Below are 24,168 nucleotides of genomic sequence, written 5' to 3'. Positions count from 1 at the left end.
CGTCTCCTGCCCGAGCCGCCGGGCCTGGGTGGCATCGGTTCAGGCTCCCAGGAGCGCCACACTGAGCGGGCCCCGGGCCCCGGGGGGAAGGACTGCAGGAGGGGAAGCCTCGGGGGAGGCTGGCACCCAGAACCCGCGCTCCCGCCAGGGAGGTCCTTACTCCCTGGGGCCCGTCCTGGGCAGCAGAGGTAAACTGAGGCAGCATCCTTGGTGGTGGGGGGTTAGGAGCAGCCCCCAGGACAGTCCGGCTCCCCGTCCCCGTGGCATGCAGTGACCCCAGTGCCCAGACGCCCCCGTCTCGGGGTTGTGCGTACCCCTGCCCCGGGGCCTGCGGACACCCCCTCTGGGGGTCTGCACTTCTATACTCCTGGGCGCGTTGAGCCTTTGGTCTCGTGGTCACTGAATCCATTCTGTGCCAGAACGACGGACGGAGACGACGTCCGCGGGGCCGTCCCGGGGCCAGATTTCCTGTCCTGCGCCTCCGCCAGCAGCGCTCAGCCCGAAACACGAATTTCCTTGTTCCGGGGACTGGTTCGCACACAGCAGAGGAAGAGCGAGCGTCCTTGCCTCCCGGGCCTCATTATTCCCCATAGAAATTCCGATCAGGGATCCGGGCAGTGTCCCCACCGCCTGCTCATCCATCGGTGCGCTCACGTACTGATTATTAATTCTTTTATAAATAACTTGATCTTCATCACGGCTGCAGATCATTTCGGATAACGGGTACATTATTTAGATGTCGGCGGCTCTGAGCTAATTGCAGCGGCTGCCGCGGCCCCAAGGGCCTGCACCCTCCTGCCTAGTTCAAGGTGGCAGTGGCCGCTTGAGGCCCTGCCCCCTCCTGCCGTCCCCCAGATCCCTGCCCCGTCCGTCACCCACTGGGTGGCCTGCTGGCACCGTGCAGCAGGTGGGCACTGGGTGGGGCGGGGGCGGGGACAGCTCCGACACTCCTCGGACGCGGGCGTCCTCTTGCTCTGGGGACAGCCGTCTGTGTGCTCGGGGGAGCGCGGCCTGTAGGTTGGCTGTGGTTTCCGCCAAGGCCTGCGGGGGAGGGGACTCGCACTGTCACCAGCCTGGGTGTCCGCGCTAATTGAAATTAATTCATTTTAAAATTGAATAAAAAGGGGGGTGGGGGACAAGCGAGGTGCACACCCGGGTTCCACCCTGGCCGTTGCAGGCCTGCTCCCCGCCAGCTTCTCCTTTGTCATCCTCTACTGTGAGCCACGGCCACGGCCCCCGTGTCAGTCCTCTGGGCGCTGTGACAAAGCACCAGAGGGTGGGGGAGCCTCACACCTCAGAAACTACTACCGTCTCAGGGCTCTGGAGCCTTGGCCCCGAGGGCAGGCTGCGGCAGGGCTGGTCCCTCTGAGCCTCCCTCCTGGGCGTGTGGACGCGTCTCCACCCCGTGTCCTCACGTGGGCGTCCCCCTGGGCCTGTGTGTGTCCTGGTCCCCTTTCATGGGGACAGCGGCCCGCTCGGATCGGGGTCCCTGGAGTCCCCGTGTGCCTTCATCGCCTCCGCAAGGCCCATGTCCAGACACGGCCACCCCCGCCCCCCGACCTGTTGGCCTGAGCCCTGGGGTTTGGAGACATGGGGGGGACACAGGTGATGCACAGCAGAGCCACCACGGGGGCCACACGGAGAGGCCTCGGGTGGCGAGCAGCTGTAAGCTTCAGAGGGAAGACCTGCCAGCGTCTGTGCTCCTTCCAGTCCCAGGAGCCTGGAGCCTCTGGGGACCCGACCGGGTGGCTGCTGCTTGGCCTCTGCCTCCAGATTTCTCATGCATCGCCAGCCCTTTGACCAGCTGGTTTTGGGGACCATGTGGACGGAAGATTAGCAGCCCCTCCCCACCCGGTCAGTCCCCCTGGGGGGCGGGGCATGGTCGTCGGGGGGAGCAGGGACCCCGAGGGGTAACGCAGTGGGGCTCCTGCCTCTAGGGCTTCACGGTTGTGGGTAGATGCTCCCGGGGGAGGGGGCCCAGGACCCCGCAGTCTGTGTCCTCCTGGGATCGGGGACACGAAACAGGAGAGGGGCTTCCAGGAGGTCACTACCTTTACGGCTGGGACAGCCCTCGTGGGGGAGGGATGAGGGGTCCTGGGGTCGGCCTGGGTCTGTGGGCGCCGCTGGCTGCCCCTCTCCCTGCAGGGCACCCCCCCCCCCGGAGGCATTTAAATGAATCTGCATACATTTCTGGGGATGCGTGATTGTTTTAGGAGAGACACTTTGAATCATAAATACATGCGCCCTCCCAGCCTCTTATTGAAGAATTCCATAAATATCCCACCTGACATCTCCCAGCTGGCTTTGTCCTAACCGCCCCCCTTCTTTCTTTTAATTTCTCACTCTGCGCTGCCAGGGAGGCAGGGGCTTCTCCCTTCCGGGTGGGTGCTGGCGGCCTGCCCGCCCCTCCCGGGCCCCCGAGACACCAGAGGGACGAGACCGGACGGAGGCGCCTCGGTCCCCCACCTCCACCCCCGGGACAGCCCCCCTGCCAAGTCCCGCGGGGGGGGGGCGGCTGGTGCCCAGAGCAGGGCCGAGAGGGAGAACTCAGCTCATTCCGGAGGCCCTTGGCCTGTGCCACCCCCGAGGAGCCCCAGGCTCTGTGCACCCCCTCCCTGCGCTCCGGGGAGGGGAAGGGGCTGCGTGGGGCCGCAGCCGCCGGGCCAGGGTGGGGGGTTTGGGGAAGAGGTGCTGTGCTGCTGCCCGGCCCAGTGCCGCCCTGGCTCCCCATGGGCTGCAGGCGAGGTCCTTACTCCCTGCTCAGCACCCAGGGACTTCAGCACGGGCTCCTGTCTTCCCCGGGGGCCCCCGGCACACTTGTCCCAGACCCTGCCCCTGCCCCTGCCCGTGGCCCTGCCCTGTCCGAAGCCCTCGCACCCTCTCCTCCAGCCTAGGGTGGTGGTGCAACTATCCTCATTGCACAGGAGGAAACTGAGGCTCAGAGAGGCCCGGGTCACAGGCCCTGTGACGGCAGAGCCGAGGTATATCTCGAGTCTGGGGTCCAGGCTGTTATTCACGCTCTCACGTGCATCTGTCTGACTCCGGGCTGGCCCAGCACGGGCCCTGCACATAGTAGGTGCTCAGGTAATAGGCATTCAGGCCTGCACTCGCCACGTGCGGTGGCCAGCGGGCTGGTGGCCAGCAGGCATCTCCCGGGGCAGGCAGGGCCGTGGGTCTGACCCCTCCTGTCCCACGTCCTCTCTGGAAACCCACCCGTGGGCTGTATCTTCACTGTTCGTCCATCCCGCAAGCACCTGCCCGGCCTTTGCTCTGGGCAAGCGCGGAGTGGGGGGGAGGGTGCTGGACCCAACAGGGAGTTGAGGCCCAGACTGTGCCCCAGCAGGGGAGGCAGACCCAGGCCCGGACGAGGGCGAGGACAGAGGCTTGAGCTGCAGGCAGAGGAGCCCCGGGGGTGGGGGGTGGCCCTCGCTGCCCACGCGTGCCTCAAGGGCTCGCCTGGATGCGATGCACCACGGCTTGCTGGAGGCACAGCCTTATCATTCGGCCGCCCTCTGCTCACGTCACTGGAAGGCGGGATGTGAGCCCCTGGACGCTGAGAACCAGGACGGAACATCGGCTGGCCACAAGGTTGGGAGCTTGCAGGGGCGCAGGCAGGATTGGGGGGTCCTGGGGGCCGCAGCCCACTGTGCTTGGGACCTTGCAGACAGGCTGGGCAGGTGGGCCACTGTCCTGGGGCCGTGGGGCTGGTGTCTCTTCCCATCTGCCTCTGGGAAGCCTTGGATGACACAGGACACAGGTGAGGTCACCCTCCTCCCCGGGTCAGCTGGAAATTGTCCTTATCTGGGGATCCTGGACGCTCACTGGATTTTCCTTGTAATTTCTGTGAGTGGATCTGTGTGCCACAGGCCTGACGGGCCGTCAAGCCATTCTCTCTCTCTCTCTCTCTCTCTCTCTTTCTTTTTTTTTAAAGATTTTATTTATTTATTCATGAGAGACACAGAGAGGCAGAGACACAGGCAGAGGGAGAAGCAGGCTCCCTGCAGGGAGCCCGATGCAGGACTCGATCCCGGAACTCCAGGATCAGGCCCCGGGCTGAAGGCGGCGCTAAACCGCCGAGCCACCCGGGCCGCCCCTCTCTCTCTCTCTTTAAAACAAAATACGGGGGGATCTCCAGGCTCGTGCACCGGGAGCAGGTGTCAGCACCTCCCTCCTGCCCAAGCCGAGCAACAATACCCTGCGAGTAGCTGGGCCACACGGTGTGAACCCACCCGTGGACACTGGGCCGCTCCCGGCGTTGGGCTCCCGTGAACCCTTTGCTGTGAACACTAGTGTACGTGTGTCTGGTCGTGTCCTTGCTGTGCTTTCTCTTGGGTACGTGCTCGGAAGCGCGATTGCCAGATCAGGAGGTGGTGGGGATGGCGACGACGCTGCGGTGGTACCGACTGGTGGACCGGAGGACATGGCTGGCAGTGCGGAAGGTGACCAGGTGACAGCAGTGTGGTTGGCTGACCCCAACCTGCTGAGCGGGCTGGATGCCATCGCCGGGCCCCGGGGTCACAGAGGCTTTGTGTGGGGTGTGGATGGGGCAGCCCAGCAGCTGTCACCAAGCCAGGGGGACAGGGAGGTGCGAGGGAGGGGCTCAGGGGGCCGGGGCTTTGAAGAGCGGGTCCCTCTGGCTTCGGAGGGACTTGCGAGTGAGCTCCCTTCTGCAGCACAAACCGAAGCTGACTTTCCTCCACCGGCTTGACATTAAAGAACAACCGGGCGGTAGGATCTGCACACATCCTGAGGCAGGCACCTGGGCACGGGAGAAGGGAGCTGGGGGGCTGGGGGGGGCTCTGTCCCCGGCAGGGGTGAGGGTGGGGGGTGCCCTGCGTCCCTGGGTGCTCCGCACAGAGCACGGTGGGGCCAGGGCCAGGGTCCCCGCTGGGCAAGTGAGTCCCTGGGGCGGTGGAGCCAGGGCTGGGCCTCCTGTGTCTGCCTCTTTCTCCCAGGGCCCCGATAGGGTGACCGAGGACCCTGTGGCTGGGCACAGAGGCCGGGGGGCACCGGTCCCTCTCCCCAGAGTGCATGGTCCGAGCAGGAGACAGACAGGGGCCCCCCAGGTGTCCTTGCACAGGCCAGACCCAGCGTGGGGGCTCCCAGCGAGCAGCCTGGGGCAGGCGCTGAGGCCTGCTGCCACCCACCCGTCCGCCGGGCCCTGTGCGTGGAGCAACACATCCCCCTGCAGCCTTCCCCGCGGGCCTGCTCTCCCAACCCCATCCCTTCCTCCCTGAGGCCTCCCCTTGATGCCCCCAGCTAGCTGCCTCCCAGCCCTGGACACGGCCCCAGGTTCCCGCCCAGAATCCTAGCGTCTCGGTCTGCTCCCGGCTCCACGCCACCTCCTGGCACTTGGCCTGGCACGCGGGGGGCCTGGGGGACCCAGGGGCACCCAGAGTCTGCTGCAAGGAGTCTCCCAGGACCCCCAGGTCTGGGATGCCACGTAAGGGCTCCCGGGGAGTGGTGAAGGAGGGGCTGCCCCCCTGGCTGGCCGCTGGCCTTGGGGGACAAGGTGGGAGCAAGAGGCACAGGCCCAGAGGGGCTGGTGTGGAGAGAGAGAGAGAGAAAGAGAGAGAGGGGAAGAGAGGGAGAGGGAGAGGGAGTGCCACTGGGTGGGGTGGGCCCTCACATCCAGGCTGGCAGGGTGCTGGGGTGAGGGGAGGCCCCCGTTGCCCGACGATGGCGCACCCGCAGCCCGGCCACAGCACCCTCCAATTTCCAAGCCCGTGTGTCTGTCCCCACGGCGCACCCAGGCCGGGGCTGCTGGAGGCCGGGCCAGGAGTCTGCCCTGGTCACGTCTCCGTGTCCCGCTCTGAGGCCGAGTCTGGGGAGGGGCCGCAGACTGATGGAGCCCCCGGGGGGGTGGCCCACCCCGTCCCCGCATCAGGAGCCCTTTGTCCCCGGTACCCCGTGAGCCAGATGCCGTCTGAGGCTCCATCAGCAGGAGCGGCCCGAGATCACGATTTTCCCGGAGTCGAAGGCGTGCGTCCTTTGGTCAGGCGGCTACAAACAAACAGCGCGGCCACTTAATACAGCAGGAGGGAGCGAAGGCCGCCGTCGATGGCAGGGCTCCGGGCAGCACTCAGCAAAGAAAGTCAATTTTCCCCTTCACTTCAGTTCAACAATCCTTTATTGAGCGTCTACTACTCCGGGCCAGGCCTGTGCTGGGTGGGCCCGCCCCGTCCTGCCCCACCCACCCACCGAGGACACGTGGGGCTAGCGCCACGCAGACGTCATCTCCCAAATCCCCCCCACCCGTGCGCTGGGGCGCAGGGACTCGACAGGATTGGTCCAGGACCAGCGGGCGAGGAAGATGCACACACTAACGGATTTCGCCCCGAGCGTGGGGTTCAGCTGGGGAGTCGCTGCTGGTGGCGGGGGGTCTGGTCTGGGTGGGCTCAGTAGGGGCTGGGAGCCGGGACGCCTGCGTTCTGGGTCCCATGCGGCAGGGGACCGTCACCTCTCCAGGGCCTCATTTTTCCCGATGGTAACGACAAGAGCTGATGTTTTGGGCACCGAGGAGCCAGGCTGTGTGTGGGGGCGTCTGGCCCCCCGGCTCACTTGGCCGGGAAGGCTGGGCTGAAAGTCCTTGGTGGTACCAGGCCAGGCTGCCTCGGGGGACCCTGTATCCATGAGCCCCTGCTCGTAGCTGGGGGGGCAGGTGGTGGCAGGGCCTGCGCACCCACCCTGGCTCTCAGCCTTGCCCTGTAGTCTGGGATCTCCCTGAGGCTGCCTCTGCTGAGAAGGCTCTGGCACAAAGATGATGTCGCCAACCCCAGGGTCTTCTGTTTGCCCCTCTGGGAACACAGGGAGGGCGGGTTCCAGAAGGAAAGCAGTTCATCCCTAGGGACACACGTGAGGGCCAAGTCCTGGCCGGGGCACCGGGAGGGGGTGGAACTCCTTCGGGTCACCTCCCTCCCTAGCTGGGGAAAGGGTCTCTGTGGTGACACAGAGTGACACAGACACCCCACAGTTGGGGTGGGGATTCAGAAGTGACCCTATAGGCACAGCCCTGCCTCCTGGGCACACTCTCCTCTGCCACCCGAGAGACCCTGGAGCTGCACAAAGGGGACTTCAGGGTGAGGGCCATACGGGTCAGCACAGGGCCAGTTGGTGGTAGTCCTGGGAGAAGGCACGTTCTTCTCCTCTGCACAAGGTATCCGCCTACCCACTCATCATTCACTTTTGGTCCGTCTCTCCATCCATCCATCCATCCATCCATCCATCCATGTATCCATCCATCCATCTCCATCCATCCATCCATCCATCCATCCATCCATCCATTAATCCATCCATCTACCCATTCATCTACCCTCCATTCTTCTGTCATCCATCACCCCATCCATCCAACCATCCAACCATCCATCCATCCATCCATCCATCCATCCATCCATTTCCATCCAACCATCAATTTATCCTCCATTCATCTATCATCCATCCACCCCCAACCATCCATCCATCCATCCATCGCCAACCATTCAACCATATCCATCCATCCATCCATCCATCCATCCATCCATCCATCCATCTGTCTCCACCCATCCATCCATCATCCATCCATCCATCCATCCATCCATCCACACATCCATTTACCCACTTGCCCATCCTTCTATCCATAACAGTGGCAGTGACCAGTGACCTGGCTCTGAGTCCACATCCATGAACGAGGAATGACCTGGGCTGTTGTGGGAAAAACACTGTTGTGAGATCAGTGGGTGGACAACCGATGACACATGAGGGTTTTGGATGACACAAGAGGGCTCAGGAACAGGTTAATGAATGAGATATCGATGCCTGGGTGCAGGCCGGCTGCTGTCCACACGTCTTCCCACCCAGCCTTCCTGCAGACCCATGTGGCAAGTGTCATTTCTCCTTCTGTAGAGGTAAAGGCCTTGAGGCTCAGTGGAGACAGGATGCAGCAGTGGGGATGGGAGCAACGGGAGCCCAGGTGTCCCAGGCTCAGCCCGGTGTCTGAGTCAGGGGGAGGGGGGCTCTAATCCCCATGTCAGGTGAGGCCTCCCCGTGTCCCAGCCTTGCCCTGACTGTAACATCCTCTGGACACCCTGCTCTTGGAGCCACAAGAGACATGCTTGAGCTCTCAATGTGCGTATTAGCCGCTGGGCGGCCCTGGGCGTGTAGCTTGCCCTCTCTGGTTCTCTACCGCTTCCCTCTGGATGGACACAACGAGGGTCACCTCTGCTCCCGGCGAGCCACAGAGCCCGGCTAGCAGCAGAGGAGCAACATAAGCGCCCTGATGTTCCCTGACAACTCTTGTTACATCTTAAAAATCCATGCTGTGTTCATAATATAGTCATGTTTGTTCCAATCTAAGCATAATGTTCTGAGTCACTTACCAGTGAAATTACTTCATTTTCCAGCTTCATATCTTCAAACGCTCCCAGGGCCCCAGGAAGAGGAGCTGAGGCTCCCACAGCCCTGAACAACTGGGGGCAGCTCGGCCCAGGCTCACGGGGCTGGGGGCAGGCGGGACAGTGGTTAGAGTGAGTGTAGCTGCCGACAGACCGTGGGCTTGGCCTCAGAGGCTGACCTGGGATTGCTGGTCCCCCCTGGGTCTGCGAAGTGGAAGAAGCACTGGGAGCCAGTCCCACGGGCTGCTGTGGGGGCTGGAGAGGTAATGGCTGGGAGGGTCGGGTCCACAGCAGGTGCCAAGTCAGGGCCACCTACGTCCTGCTCTCTGCTGTGGGCTCCCTGGCGGAGAGTGGGCAGCCTGCTGCTCTGTGCCTCGGTTTCCTCATTTGCCACACAGCTATGAGCTTGAGCCATGTGACACTGTCATCTTGTGTGGGTGTCCCAGGCGCACTCCTGCCGAGGAGGCTGAGGCCCCAGCAGGTGCCCCAGCAGGTCACGGCCACTGCTCTGCTCAACCTGGTGGCAGCTGGCAGGACGTTGCCTGGGCTGCTGAGCCACCTGCCCAGCACACAGTCATCGCCACCTGCTCACAGACCAGCCTGGGGCCAGCCCGCGGATTGTGCACCTGCTTCTGCACACGGCCCCCCTTCCGCCGGCTGCAGAGGGGCCCCCAGATCGGCACGCTGGGCAGCCTGTGGGCGAGGGGAGCACAGGGGAGGCAGAGGCCACCCCCCCATTTGGCCACACTCAGGGCGACAACAGTCACAGAACAAGCGAATCAAGGAAACAGCATCGTTCCTGGCATGGCAGCCAGGACACACGGGGCAGAGGACGTGGGGGTTCACCTGCTTCAGGGGGTGCCCGGGATGCCAGCAGGGTGGCTCAGGTTGGTTTCAGGTGTCAGCATGTTTGAAACCCCAGGGCGCAGCTGCCTCGTGTAGCGTCCCAACCCTGAAGGCCGAGGGCCTTCCATTATTCGCAGATCGTACCCTCCCCGCAGGAAGCCTCCTCCACCGACATCAGCTGCCTGAGACTCTGGGCTCAGGCTGGTCCAAGGGGAGAGCGGATGTCTTATTTATGCCTTGAGCATCTTGTCATGACTTCCGTGCCCCCAGGACCCTGGGAGGCCAGGCCGCGGCCCCCCCACCCCTCTGTGTGGGCACCTTCCCGGACTGTGGTCTGAGAGGGGGTCTGAGTCCCGTCTGGTGGTCTGAAGCAGATCCAGCCAACTCAGAACGTCCCTTCCTCACCAGGCTCAGTTGCCTTCAGCGCGCCCCCATACGTGCCCCGTGGTGGCCCCGATGTGGCCGTCATGGCCACTTGGAGGCCAGCATCCCACCCTACCCAGGCACTGCGGCTTCCATGATGCCCAGAGCCTGCCCCGTCACCGCCACCCCTTCTCCCAGGCAGCAGCGTCACCTCCGTGCCCTTCGCCCACACAGACACGGCCATGCTCCATGGGGGCACGAAATACAACAGCCTCCTGTGGGTGGTCTGGGGGAGTCCGGAAAGGGTGCAGCAGGAGCTGGAGAGTAGGGTGGCTGCTGGGGCAGAGCCTGCAGAGGCTTTTCAGAAGCCATGGAAAGAGATGTCCTTGGCCTGGGTGAGAAGGACCGGCCGGGGGGAGGGCTGCAAGGTCAGACACAGGGGACCAGTTAACTGAATTTCAGATGAACAGCAAATAGCGGTTTCCCAAGTATCACAGTGGTCAGATCTGTACAAATAAAATAAATTCATTGAAATTTAAATATAACAGGGCATTGTCTGTTTGTCCCTGGCGGGAGGCCGGATGGGCTACAAATTCTATCACTGAGTCATTGGCCAGAAGTGATGGAGGCTTGGACCTGAGACTGGGGTGGCCGTGGGGACAGGCTTTGAGACAGGCAGGGGGTCTCATCAGGACCGGGCCCGGGGTGAGCCGCCCTGCCCCAGGCTGGCCAGCGGGCAGCCCCATAGGCAGTGTGGCCTCTCCAGGCACCGGGATGCAGTGGGGGGAGGCCACCCCGAGAGCCTGGCCCACGTGGGGTCCACGTGCAGCTCCACAGCCGGTGGTCGCGAGCACCTGGGCGGGAGCCTAGACAAGCGGATGCTGCAAGTGCCCCAGCGACTCCGTCCTGGGCTCAGTGGGTGGGAGGGGCCCCGGAGGTGGTGGGGGGACCCAGCCCACCAGGTCCTGCGGCCAGAGGGGCACGGCCGGGTCTGCTCCCAGCCCTGACTTCCTGCACATGGAAGGTGCTGTGTGCTTCCGGGAAGGAGGCTGGAGCTTGCTGGCTCATTGCTGCTAAGGAGAGACCACGGCTGGAGGGCGGCTGGGCAGGGGGCAGATGCTAGTGCGGCGCAGCAGAGGGTCTGGGCCCAGGGACCCCCGGCCCTCGGCCTGTCCCTCGTGTGGCCGGCACTCAGACACCTGACGTGGCGGCACCACAAGACACCCCGGCGCCAACCCCTCTGCCGTTGTTCCCAGATTAATGCAAGTTCACTTATAAACCTCAGGGGGCGACCGGTGAAAGCTGCTGGGACGCAGGGCCGCGGGCCTGCCAGCCGGGTGACCACAGCAAACAACGCACACATGCAGGTGGCTGGGATCGTGTCACCGGGACTTGTCAGTTGGTGGAATACAGCTCGTGCGGACCAACGCATCCCATGCACGTCGCCATCCACCCGGCCCGTGGCTGTCCGTTTCCGCGGACTCACGGGCAGCCGTGGCCCCACGCATCGCCCTCGTGCCCCGCGCTGGTCACCTGGCGACACCCGGGCTTCCGCTGGTCGTGCCGGCCTGTGTGCGGTGGCCTGGGGGCTTCTGCTTCAGCAACGGGGCCCCCCGGGCCCTCCAGTCCCCTGCCTGCCGTCCTACAGGGACTCGCCGGGAGCGTCTCCCGTGGGGTCAGGGGGGCGGGCGCAGGACCCCATCCAGACTCCTGGGCGGCGGAGCCGATCCCCTCCCCGGGTCCCCAGCAGCCAGCGTCCCTTCGGACGAGACTCTCCAGGACCTGGCTCCCTCTCCTGTGGCGTTGGTTCCTCCCAGACTTCTGGGGTAAGGTGGTCCCTGCCCACGGAGGGGACGCAACCTCCCGCAGCAGATGCAGGAAGGGTCACCAGGACACGAGAGCCGGGTCGGTGGTGATGCTGCCCCGGATGCAGGCGCGGGCCGTGCTGGGAGCCTGGGCGTTAGGCCCGCTGCGGCGCGCCGGCGGGACAGCGTGATGGGACCGCTGCTTCCATCCTTCAGTCTGCCCCGGACAGAGACTGAGGCTTGTTCCCACCCCGACCTGGGGCTTCTGGAGGGGCCGCTCTTTGCGGGGACAACCCGGGTGCATCCCATCCCCCAACAGGAGCATTGGTTCAGCAAACGCAGGTTAGCGGGCGGAGGGGGTGTGGGGGCTGTGGCGCTCCCACTGGGAGTGGTCCCCAAGTTTGGAGGACAGGAAGCGGCCCACGCCCGGAATCACAGTCTCCCCCCGTGTGGTGGCTGGTCAGGGCGGGGGGGGTGTCAGGGACCAGGCAGTGGGAGCTGGGGACCCCGCCGCAGCCCACCTGCCCTGGACGGGAGCTTCCAAAGTCCTGGGGTGATCAGGGCGGGTCACCACCACCCTCCAGGTGCCTCGAGGGTCAACCTGCCCCCAAGGGAGGCAGGTCCCCACGCGAGCCGCGTGGCTGTCAGGGCTTTGGAGGACGCTGTGTCCCCACCCCCATGGGCACCGGGGCGCCGTCCTGCCCTCACTCGGCTTCTCTGGGGTGGAGTCTTTGGAGCGCGGGGGGTCTTTGAAGCCCCTGAGTGTGTCGCGGTGCGGAAGGGCCCGCGGGTGTCCCTGGGACCCTTGGCAGGAAGGGCACCTCCATCCCCACCTCCGACGAAGCCCCTGACCCCCAGACGGGCACCCCATGCCCGCGGTAAGCCTGCAAGCTGGCATGCAGGTCCCTTCTGGCAAAAATCCCCGCGCCCCACCCTGCCCCGGGAAGGATTCATCAAGGATTTAACCAAATATAAGAGCAGCACTTTTTTTTTTTTACAGTAGAAAAAAAGCCCAGTTATCTTCGGGGGGTGGACTGTGGGCGACCCCCGCCCTCCTTCTTCCTATTTGGTATTTGATTTTTGTTGATGTTGCAAATAAGCGTGTGTTACCTTTTGTGGGGAGATGCTTGAGACAAAAGGACATTGCTCATTTATTATTGGTCCTTAATGTATTAATTCATCAGACATTTAGTGACCTTTCCCTCCTTCTTGCAAACCATGGAATAGAAAACAGCACCGAACACCCCTGGCGTGTTCACACAAGCCCCGGGGAGCAGGGGTGAGCTCCTGGGGTGCGTGGTGACCGTGGGCGGCCCACAGGGACCATCTGCTTTAGCTCCAGCAAGGCCCTCGGCCGCTGAGCCTCCGGAGCCCGGGCGGCTGTCAGCTAGGGGACAGCACGGGGACGTTGGAGACGGTGTGTGTGGTTCCTGCATCAGCCCCCGCCCCCGCCCGCTGCTCCCCGGCCCCGCAGCGCCTGGCTGGCCCCGTGGACTCACCAAAGTCCAGAACAGGCCCCCGGAGATGCAGAAGGAGCCTGCGTGGGAGGGCCTGGGAGGCTGCGGGCAGGGTGACCTTGGGCCGTGTGCTCGCCATCACACCCTGTTCACCTGTTGGCAGCTCGCTGTGGGCTGGGCGCTGGGCAGACAGCGGGCAAGGGGTGGCCCTGCCCTCGAGGGTCTCGGCACCTGCCTGGTTGACGGGAGGCTCGGGCACCTGTCTGGTGGCCACAGGCCCACGCAACCCTCCCCGTTCTCCGCCCAGGGGTCTCCTAAATCGCTGAATCCCTGGACCTGCACACCCACCGGAGCCAGCCGTCCACCTGCCCCACCTGGCGGGTGCCGTGTACGGGCTGCAGCCACCCCCACCCCCGTATTTGTGAAGCGCACAGGTTTGGGGAAACTCTCCCGACCACCCAGAGCCCTGAAGCCCCCGCCCACCCGGCCTCCGGGCACCCGCCTTCCCTCAGCGTCTCCGTGCCTGTGGCTGCTTCGTGGCCAGCCTAGCCCGGCCCACCGCATCCAGCTGTCCCTCCCCTGCAGCCGAGGAACCCACAGTCAGGCCTCCTGGGCTGCGCACATCTGCGTGCACCGATTTCAACCGTAATAAAATACAGAAATAAGGAAGGAGAATGAAGAGAAGGTTGGCCCTCTTGCTCGATCCCCGTGGCAACAGCGAGTTTGAAACAGCGGCATTTGCTGGTGGACGAGAGGGTCCACACGGTGTGGTGGCGTCACGCTGCTGCCCGCAGGACCTCGTGGAACCCAGCTCCCGCACTGCCGCGCAGGGAAGACGGGGCTTATGAATCAAGTAGTGGGTGGGTGGGTGCAGCAGTGAGCCCCAGGGCGTGGGAGCCTGGGGGGGCTGCTCATCTCGGGCACCTTCGGCCCTACAGTGGCCCTGTGTGCCTCCCTGCAGCCCCTGAAGTCCTGTCTGTAGGACTGAGTGGCCTGAAAGGCAGAGGGACAGCAGTGGAGTGACAGGGCTGGTGTGCTGGCCTAGGTGCGGAGGGTAGATGAAGAGGAGACTGAGGTCAGGAGGTCAACATAACCCCTGGTGCAGTGACTCTGGGGGGTCTGGGAGGGGCTGGACTAGATGGCACCGCCTCACTGACCTGGCCATCATCCATCCATTCACCCACCTACCCACCATCTATCCACCAATCACCATCCATCCACTATCCGTCCATCCATCCACCATCTATCCATCCATCCATCCATCCATCCATCCATCCATCCATCTATCCATCCATCCACCCTCCATCTAGCCACCCATCCACCATCCATCCATTTATCCATCCATCCACCATCTATCTATCCATCCATCCATCCATCCATCCACCATCCATCCAATATCTATCCATGCATCCATCTAGCATCCATCCACCCACCATCTAGCCACCTGTCCACCATCTATCCTTTCATCCACTATCCATACACCGTCTATCCACTATCCATCCACCCATCCACCATTTATCCACCATCCATCCACCCATCCACCATCCATTCACTCATCTCTCCACTGCCCCCATCCGGTCATCCATCAATTATTTTTTGAGTGTCTACTGTGTGCTGGACACCTTTCTGACCTAGGAGGGGATGGGGAGATGGAGAGGGAGGACAATTTACCAAGGAAAATAAGGCATGGTGTCTACTATTTTTGAAAACAATCATACTTTTGTAAAGAGACCACTTCCTTGAGTAAAAAGCCCACGGTCCTGAAAGGAGGTGAGTGTCCAGTGTGAAGAACTCTCTTACAGTCAACCCATATCAGGGAAACTATCTTCTGGACCTCCCTCAGGACCCACCTCGTTCCTTTTCCGGCCACTCACTCTCTCGCCCCAGCTGCAGCCCCTCCATCTGGAACTGTATTTGACTTCCTTCCTCAAGCTCAAACTTATGACTGCGTTTCCTCTTCCCGGAGTGATTGCCATTTATATTCATTTTCTTTGACATTATAATCACTGTCATCAATCATAAGAATAAATCAGCAATTGCCTTTGCCCTGCCTGGAGATCCCATGGCCCTGGGGGGCACTTCTGCCTGAGAGTGCACCTCCTGCAAGCTAGTGGCAGCTCGGCTCGGCGGAGCCCACGCCCGCCGACCCCGACACGCAGCTCGGTGGAGCTTGGTGCTGCCGGGTGGGCCTCCCTCCAGTGAGTACCATCGAGGCACAGCTTCAGGCTCAGGGCTCCTGTGGCCGCGGCAACCCAACCACCCGTGAAATCATCCCAAGTCCTCCTTGTTTGCGGCTCGGACACTGAGCTGGGGAAGGCCACCCTGTCGCCCAGGGCCCTGCTGTGCAGAAGAAAAGGTGGATGGAGGGCCACACCTGACCAGGGGCCGTGACCACAGACAGTACGTTCCGCTGCGGGGAGGTGGCTGCTCTGGGTGGCCCACGTGTCTGGCGGGGACGCTGCTGTGACCAGGGTACAGGGGCGTGGGGGGCCCAGGCTTGGTCTCTGTCCCCGAGCGCTCTGCTCCTCTCTGACCCTGGTTTGAGCTGGAGGAGACGGGCCTGGAGGAGCTGGGGCCAGCACCCCTCTCCTGCTGCCAGCACCATTTCAGTGCCCCGAGGATCAATTAAACCCAAAGGCCCCTCACCTCTGAGGAGTTAAAGTGCTTTTAAGAGGCGATTATGCAGAATTGTGTCATTACTGCTTCCTGAGTGCTCTGTCCTTTCCTTGCCCTGACCTGATGAGATTATTTCTCTTCTCCCATCAGAGAGAGGGGCCGAGCCTCCCCAGGATGCAGGCGCCGCAGCCCTGGCCTCCTGCTCCGGGACCCACGCACCCCAGACGCCGAGGCGCGGGGTTTCTCCCTGGGGGAGCCTGTCCCCTCCCCAGTCGTCGGGGCGGTGGGAGCCCCCAGCCCCCGAGCCGTCAGGCTCACTCACTGACTTGTCGAGCGGTTGTTCACTTAGCAAACACTGTGCAGCACGTTCTCCTGGCCCGCCCCTGGCCCGTCTGGGCTCCGGGGGTGCGCGGAGGGGCCGACCGGGCAGCCGACCCCCTACCCCGGGGCTCTCGAGACGCGGGGTCCACGAGCCCACCCTGGCACCTTTCTGCTTCCGGGGGTTGGGGGTGTGCCCCGCAGGGCCTCTCACAGGGTGGGAGGGGTCTCCACAGCTGCTGGCCACCAGCGCCTGACCTCACAGTGACCCTGCCTGCCATGCCGTGAGCGCACCCCGAACCGGAGGTCCTGACGGCGGCAAGCGGCCAGGAGCAGCTGCTCCTCGAGGGGCTGGGGGGCCCTGCTCAGCCTGGCACGGCTTTCCTCGCCGGCTTCTCCCCTCCCTGCTCCCACGCCCTCCCGTCCTCCAGTCCTGCTCTCCTCACCCGCGCTCTGCCTACGTAGCCTGTCCCGAGTGGAGCTCAGAGAGCCCACCCGGCCCTGAGCCTCTGTCCCCCGCCCGGTCTGGGGGGGCTGTCACAGCCCTGGAGCTGGCCCCGGGGCTGCTCTCTCTCTCTCTCTCTCTCTCTCCCTCTCTCTCTCGACCCACACCCGCCCCTCTGGCCAACGCCACGGCTGCACCTGCTCCTCCCGCTGGCCCCCACCTGGCCCTAGCCACCGTCTCCCCTACTGGGTTTTCACGACGGCCTCCCGCCGGAAGCTGCGTCCACCTTGCACCGGGCTCTGCTCCAGGGGCCCGGGCCTGCGGAAGCCGCCAGACCCTCCCCCCTGCCCAGGACCCACCCGCGGCCCTGCGCTCAGGGCACCGTGCGACCGCGGCCGGTCTGAGGCCTCCTGGGAGCCCAGGTGGCCCTTGTGTCCTGCTGTAGCCCAGCCGTCCTCCTGGCCGCCGCGGGAACAGGCCGGGCACGACCCGCCCGGGTGAAGGTGCCTCTCCTGTCTGCCCCCCACCCACCGGCCTGCCCGCTGCCTCTCACCCTAGTTTCTGATGGAGCCTTCCCAACAAGCCCCATATTCCCTCCACCTTCGGGCAGGCCTGCTGGCGGCCTGAGGTGTGGTCCCGTGGCCAGGCAGGATGGCGGTGGGGCCACAGGAGGCTCCCCTCCCTCGGGCGGCCCTGGGCGGTGGGCGCCTGACCTCTCGTTACCCGGCTGGGGTAGTTTGCACGGACACTAATAAGTCCCAGGAGCCTCCCGTGGAACGTCTGGGGGCTCAGATGCCGTGGAATCTTCTGGAACACAGCAGAGGCTGACGGACCCAGGGGCCCCCTCCAGACACACAGCTCCGTGGGCGAAGCCTGAGAGCCCAGAGGAACATGCCGGAAGGGAAGACACCTGACGCCGCCCTCGCGCCGCCAAGGGCTTTCCTAGGCACTTGGACACAGGGGTTGGGGAGGTGGGGGACACAGGCACGCCCGCTGGGGTCTCATCAGGAAGGAATCTCTTGCTCGTCAGGTCTATTCCAGAATGGGATGGGCTGCCTTGGGGTGGGCGCTGTTCTCAGAGGTGCATGGCTGCTGGGGCAGGGATTCCCGCAGCGGGTGGGCGGGGGGAGAGGCACAAGATCCCCGGCCCTGGCGTGGCTACATCCCGAGAGATCATCCCCGAGCTCTGAGGCTCCGGAGGCGGGGGCCTCCCAGCACTGGCGGGTCTGAAGGCAGGGGAGAGGCCAGGAGGCCATGGGACCGAGGGTGGGGAGATGCTGAGGTGCCCGGCTTGCCTCCCATCCTGGTTCCTCCGAGCGATGGGAAGTTCTTATGCCAATGGGGGGTCAGGGTCTCATGCCTGGGGGCGGGGGCTGTCTACGGAACTGCCTCGCTCAGTAGAACGGACATTTTGGGGCTCAAGGCCTCTCTCTTGGGGGTACCCTGTCCACCAGGAGAGGCAGGACCCCCCAGCACGCGATGAGGGCACACAGCTTCTGCCTTTGGGGCTCCCTGGGGAAAACCGGACTCCCCCCACAGCAGCTGGGGTTTGGGGGGCCACGTCTGAGGGGGGCTGCAGATTGGGATGACCGGGAAAGTGTGGACTTCAGAAACGGGACGAATAATTCTCGGTATCCGTGTGTCTGCCCAGCGTCATCCCACCCGGTCATACAGTGAAGACCTGCTCATGGTTTATCTGATGTTCAAGCCGACCTGGGCGTCTGGTACTTAACCTGGCACCCCTGCCCCGGGGGAAGCTGGGCCGACGAGGCGGCATGACCCCCGCCCGGGCTCTCATCCACACCGGGGGCTGGCGATCCCAGCTGGTCTCCAAGTCCGGAATCAGACGAGCAAGTGCAGCTCTGAGCACCATCTCCGTTGCCTGGGTCCCCTCGGGCCCCCTTGTGGTCCAGCTGCTGGCCCACTGGGGCCTTTCGGGGGGTCAGGGTTGGCGGAGTTCTCGTTCACGGGCGTCCCGCTGGCCCAGCCAGGAGCACCGGGCTTGCCACTCCGATGCCAGGATCACTGCTCCTTCCTCTCCCTGCCCGGGCCGGCGCCCCCGGCTCCCGGGCCCCTCTGTGTGCAGACTGTGCTGGCCGTTCCACGCGGGTGGCCGCGTGCCTTCCCCGCATCCCACAGCAGGAACCAGCAGAGCCCCCAGAGCTCCACTCGCGTGCCCGCGCTCTGGCCCCTGGACCGCACGCCTCCCCGTGAGCTGACCGGACCTCGGCTCAGGACCCACCTGCAGTGCCGTGTCCCTGGGGCCTGCTCCAACTACCGGCACCCTCCTGAGTCCCAAGGCACCTGGGGCCGTGTTTATGTGCTGACTCTGTCTTTAGGACGTGAGGGGGGTGCATCTCCCCACGGGGGCTGCGAGTCCTGGGAGCAGGGAGTGCGGAGACTGCACGCCCGGGCCCTGCCACTGTCCTCTGGGCATCCTGGGCCTTGTGCGGCAGGCCCGGGGGCAGGGTCGGGTACGCGTCCACCGATGAGCGTCCGTGGGCTGCAGAGCCGTGCTTGTCAGTGGCGCGGGATCAGAGGAGGGGTGGGTGAGGCGAGCACCCCAACGGACTCTGCAGCTCAGCCAGCGCCACTGGGGGGCCCTGGTGACCCCTGTGGAGGGTGGAGGCCCAGGTCCCGGAGATGAAGGGGCTTTCCTGGGGTCGCGGTTGGCCTCCGGGTGGGGTCCCGGGGCTCGGACCCATTTGCGTGGGTCCCCGGGGCCTGGGCCTTTCCGGCTGCCTGCACAGCGCGTCTGCGTGGGGGCACAGCTTCCTCTGTCTTCTCGAAGGAGTTTGTGGGGCTAGTCTCCGCTGTCCCCTGACTGTCTGCCTGTGACAGTAAACACTGTTTGGATCCAAAGCAAATTGGCTCTAATTAACCAGATTACAGCTTGAAGGAGCCAGTGGAAAGGACGGTTCTTCCCGAGAGGGTGGGGACGGGGCCTGATTAGTGTGGCAGCCAGGCAGACACCCTGCCTGCTTCCCCTCGCACGTCCTCCTGCGGGGAGCGTCCCAAACCGAAGACCCATCTTCATAAGCTGCTCGGCCTGAGTTGGGGCCCAGGCTGTCGGAGGGATACTGCTCAGTGCTCAGGGGGGCAGGACGGGGCCCGCGCGCTGCAGCCACATTGTCTGTGACAATAGAGGCCATCAATGTCACCTTGACTGCTGTCCCGAGTACCAGCAACCCTGGGGACTACTCCATTGCTTCTGTCACCACTGTCACAATCACCTCCACCACCACCATGGGCACCACCACCTCTGGGTGGGATATTCTCCATCTGGCCCTCCAAATCTGCTCTCCTCTGATCTGCATCTTGGGAGGCTGACCTTTATGGAATGTGACAGTGAGCTACTTCCCTCCCATTCTGGTGGGTTCTTCTAGTGGGATGGGGAGGAGGAGGGGAGAAGGAAAGGGAGAAAGAGGGACCCTCCAAGAGAAGTCAGAACTGAAAGGAGCCTCTAGTGTGAGGGGTGGAAAGGAGGGAGAAGGCTCAGATTCCAGGTGGAAGCTTGGGGTGGCTGTAGGTTCAGACGCTCCGAACACCCCTCCCTCAGCCTCGGCACGGCTAACATCCTTCCAAACAGACACAATAGCCCCACCAAGAAGCTGACACGGTGGCACTTCATTTAGGATTTTGTCCTTATGGCAACATTAGAGCAGACTGTGGGGACAGGGGACGAGTGGAGGTGGGTGCGGGGCTCCTCCCCTCTCTGCCCTGCACCCACCCCTATGGCCTCCTGGAGGAGAGGTCCAGCTCTTGAGGTGGGTGGTTCTCCTGCCGGTCCTGGAGGTCAGAAGGGAGATGCCCTCCCTGGAGGCTGTGTCTCTGTCCCCAAGGCCTCGCCGTTGCCTTTCTCCCAGTATTTGGGCCGTCCAAGTTGGTTGACAGGGCTAGTTCAGGAGACTGAGTCCACTCCACCTTCTTCCTCCAGGTACCCAGCTCAGGACAGCAAGAAGCGCCAGTACTGGAGCAGCAGGATGTTGGGCTCACTGTGGGCGCCCTGGGGCCCACTGGATGCCATCCGGGCTGAGGACAGCGGGAGGAGGGGGTGCACGTGCTCACGCCACCCCCCTGGGCTGTGCATGGGGAGGCCAGAGCATTAGGCGCCTCTGGGGCTGGCACGCTCCTACCCGCACGCACCCCCACCCACGCAGGCAGGACCCCGGCTACATTTGAGTCCTAGACAGATGGGGAATACTCTTCTGGCTTGCGTTTGTCCCGTGTGAGGCTGGAGGAATCCGGCAACCCTTCTATCTCCCCTGACCTGGGATGGTAGGAGGGTGGCTCTGGCTGAGGCCTGTGGCCCCGTGGACTCCCGGGGGAGTGCTCAGGTGAGCACATGGAGGGTTCTCCGCAGGTGTGCATGGAGGCCCAGGCAGCTGCCGTGGGCAGCACCCAGCCGGGGCGTTCCCTCTCCCGGGCTCCCGGCCCCAGTCTGACCACTGTCCCTGCTCCCAGCCAGGAGCTTCGTAGACACTGAGGAGGGACAGACCCTGGCCTGGCTGCACCTTCCCTGTCCCAGGCGGAGGGTGCATCTGCTCCCTTTGCTCCCCACCTCTCAGCCAGGGGGATCCCCTCACACAGGAGGGATGGAAGCTGCAGGGAGGCTGACGGGGAGCCCCGGCTCACAGGCCGCAGGGCTGGGGTGTGAGCCCTGCAGGGCCGGCCGCCAGCCGCGTGTCCGCTGCCCCAGGCCCACCTCCCGTCAGTCTGGAGAAGGGTCCCCAGGAGTGGGGTGCTCGCTGGAAGCCTGGGGGTGCTCCCAGCACCTCATGGCACCAGCCTTCTCATGCAGAGTGAAACGTGGTCAGTAGCGAAACCATCTCCCTGTTGGCTTGGGGAGAATTCAGGAACGCTTCCACGGAGTCAGCGCCTTTGACCTTGGAGGCTTCTAGTCTCCAGTCCCTGGCAGAGGGCGGGGGGGTGGGGGGGGGCAGGGAGGCCTTGTTGGGGTGGGGACGGAGGGCTGGAGGGCCAGGCTGCGATGGGGCCTACACAACCACTAGCTCACCGAACCCCTGGTTACTGCCCGTGGCGGCCACCACCATGCTCATCCCCATCCCCGTCCCCAGGGAACCCAGGCCAGGGGGAGGTGGGCAGGGGGGAGCGAGGGGTTTCCAGGAAGGTCGCCCAGTGTGGGGTAGAGCTGGGCTCTCCGACACCGGTCCGCGTGCCCCACAACTGCCTTGGGCCCTCATCGTCCCCCAGCCGTCCCCACAGCCACCACCCTGCCCCTGTCTTTTCCACGTGCTGCTGCCATCTGTGACCTCACAGACCCAACTGCTTCCTTTTCCAGGTGACGAGGGTCACATCTTCCCCATCGGGGCTCCTCCCTGGTTCCCCGCCGTCCCCCCACTCTGGAGGCGGCTTGGGGAGCAGGCAGGCAGGGTTCAGCTGCTGGCGTGATCCCGCTCTAGCATGCCACACGTGACCTTGGCAAGTCCCCTAACCCCCCGAGCCTCAGTTATTTTGCCTGTGACATGGGGGCGCAGGCTGCGTGGGTCTTAGGAGAGAGAACGTTCACGAGAACAGCTGGCTGCCCTGGGCATTCGAGAAGTAGCAGTTGCTTGTGTCCCTCGCTCTGCCGGGTCCAGACGCCGAAGCGCGGGGAGGGGACGGGCCGCGGGCAAGGAGGCGCCTGGCAGCCCTGGACCCCTGGGTGCGCGCTTGCTCGGCCCGGGTTGGGCGCTGCCTGCCCGTCTCCAGGCCTCACCCCAAGGGCCCCGCGGAGTCTGTGGGTTTTGTCCCTGTATCACTTCCTCGAGGAGCCCGCTTCCTAGGAGTCCGAGCAGCCAGCGATAGCGGCGCCTTGGCTTGTTTTATTCGGGCCCACGTCACGCATAAACATTCTAAATCTCCTTGGCTGTGCATGAGCGCGTCCCGGAGAAGCAAAGAATAAACACGCCCCGGGGCTACGCTGCCCGCCTCTCGCTGCACCAGAGGATGGATGGTCACGTTCGCAGTCGGCAGCTGTCCCTCCGCCCGCCTGGGCCAGCGGCCCTGGGTCCTCGCCACCCGCCGCTGGCCCCAGCCCCGGCGCCGCTCTCGTACCTTCTCTTCCTCTCTCCACGTCCTGTCACCCACGGTGCAGGGAGCAAACAGCCAGAGCTGTTCGCAGGGAGTTCCCTTGTTCAGGGTGTGAGGTGCATGCGGATCTGGGGGTTTCAGGCACACCCCTGCCCCCCAGGCCCACGTCCCGCCCTGTGCCCAGGCAGCGCACTCCGACTCCTTCGGGGAAGGCCTTGTGTCTGCGCCTTTAACAAGCAGCCAGGGGACGCCTGGGGGCTCAGCGGCTGAGCATTTCCCTTGGGCTCAGAGCGTGACCCTGGGGTCCCGGGATCGAGTCCCACATCGGGCTCCGTGCATAGAGCCTGCTTCTCCCTCTGCCTGTGTCTCTGCCTCTCTCTCTCTCTCTCTCTGTGTCTCTCATGAATAAATAAATAAAATCTTTGAAAAACAAAACAAAACAAAACCAAGCGCCCGGGTGATTCACAGGTGCACCCAGGGCGGGGAATCCTGACCCAGCTGAGCTTGGGAGGTCGGGGAGGAGCAAAGGTGGGCTGTGCAGACCTGAACCAGAGAATTGGGTCCCTCATGGGACCTCGGATGGAGCCCGGCAGAGCTGTGGGTCCGTGGTCATCCCGCCTCACCCAGAGTGGAGGCAGGTGTGCAGCGCGGCTCCGGACGGGACGCCCACTCTGACCCGCATGCGCTTTTCTGGAAGGTGAGCACAGAGGGCGCACGGGCTGAGTGGCGGGTCCCGCGCTGCGCCTCCCGCTCCGGGCAGCCGGTGGTCCCTGCGCAGCAGCAGCAGCGGTGGCTCCCAGCGGGCCCGTTACCGGCCACCGTGAGCTGTGCCCGCGCTGCCGGGAGGGTCAGCGCAGGGCCAGGCGGCGAGGTGGGCACGCGGCACGGACAGCGTCCACTCAGCTCGGCCGGCGAGGCGGGCCTCCGGGGGGCCTGGGGCTGGCGTGGCGCCGTGTCAGAGTGGGAGGGTCACTCCAGCCACCGAGGCAGGCTGGCCCCTCCCCGAGCCTCGGTTCTCTGCCTACAGGCTGGGACGTAGTATATCCCGGGGGGAGGCCGCGGCCTGGGTGGGAAACGTTTAGGAAGGTAGGCGCTGACCAAGCGAGCCTCGCGTGTCTGAGGGGAGGGCACGGGGGTGCTCGGGCTCCTCCTCAGAGGGCGCCTGGGTCACATACTGGGCTTCTCTGGCCTTTTCTAGACGGGCCATCCTGGAACAAACGCCGAGATCATGCAGCGTGGAGCCTGGGCTGGAGCGGAGCAGGGAAGCTGGGTCGCATCTCCAGAATCAGGGGTGGGCCTGCCGGGGATGGGGATGCGGGCTCACCCGAGGCCTGGCGTGACGGGTCGTCCTTCTGACGGTCACGGCCGGGACACCTCTGCGGGAACGCGTGCCGGCGGCAGGGGGAGGACAGAGGGGCGCGTGCCTGGGGGTCTTGCCTGCCCCACCGATGTCAGCACATAGGGACTGGGGTTCCTGACTGTTTTAGCCCAAGAGGCGAAAAGAGGCCTCGGCGATGCAGGAAGTCCGTAGGCGGGGGGAGTGGACAAAGCAGCTCCCGTGCAGTCCCGGGTGGACGTCCTGGGTTCCCAAGTGCGAGGTCAGCAGTGAAGCCCTGAGGCTCCCCAACCCCCGACCCAGGGCTGCTTATAAGTAGGTAGCAGCTAAGTTACTGTCCTGCTCCGGAAACTTCCGTGTCTCCTCTGGACCCACAGAGTGAAGCCGACGTGTCCTTCAAAGCTCCAGGACGCCTCCAGGTACCCCCACTCGTAGTGCTCCTCACACCCCGTGTGCCCGTGTCTGCCGCGCGGGCCGTGCCCACAAACCTGTAGCCGCGGGCACCTTTGCAAACACTACTCACCATCCCTCTGCTGCCTGCTGTCCCACGTCTCCTTTCAAGGCTCCTTCCAAGCTCTGT

This window comes from Canis lupus, chromosome 13, assembly GCF_003254725.2.
Source record: "Canis lupus dingo isolate Sandy chromosome 13, ASM325472v2, whole genome shotgun sequence".
Classification (NCBI taxonomy): Eukaryota; Metazoa; Chordata; class Mammalia; order Carnivora; family Canidae; genus Canis; species Canis lupus.
This window is presented reverse-complemented; position numbering follows the sequence as displayed.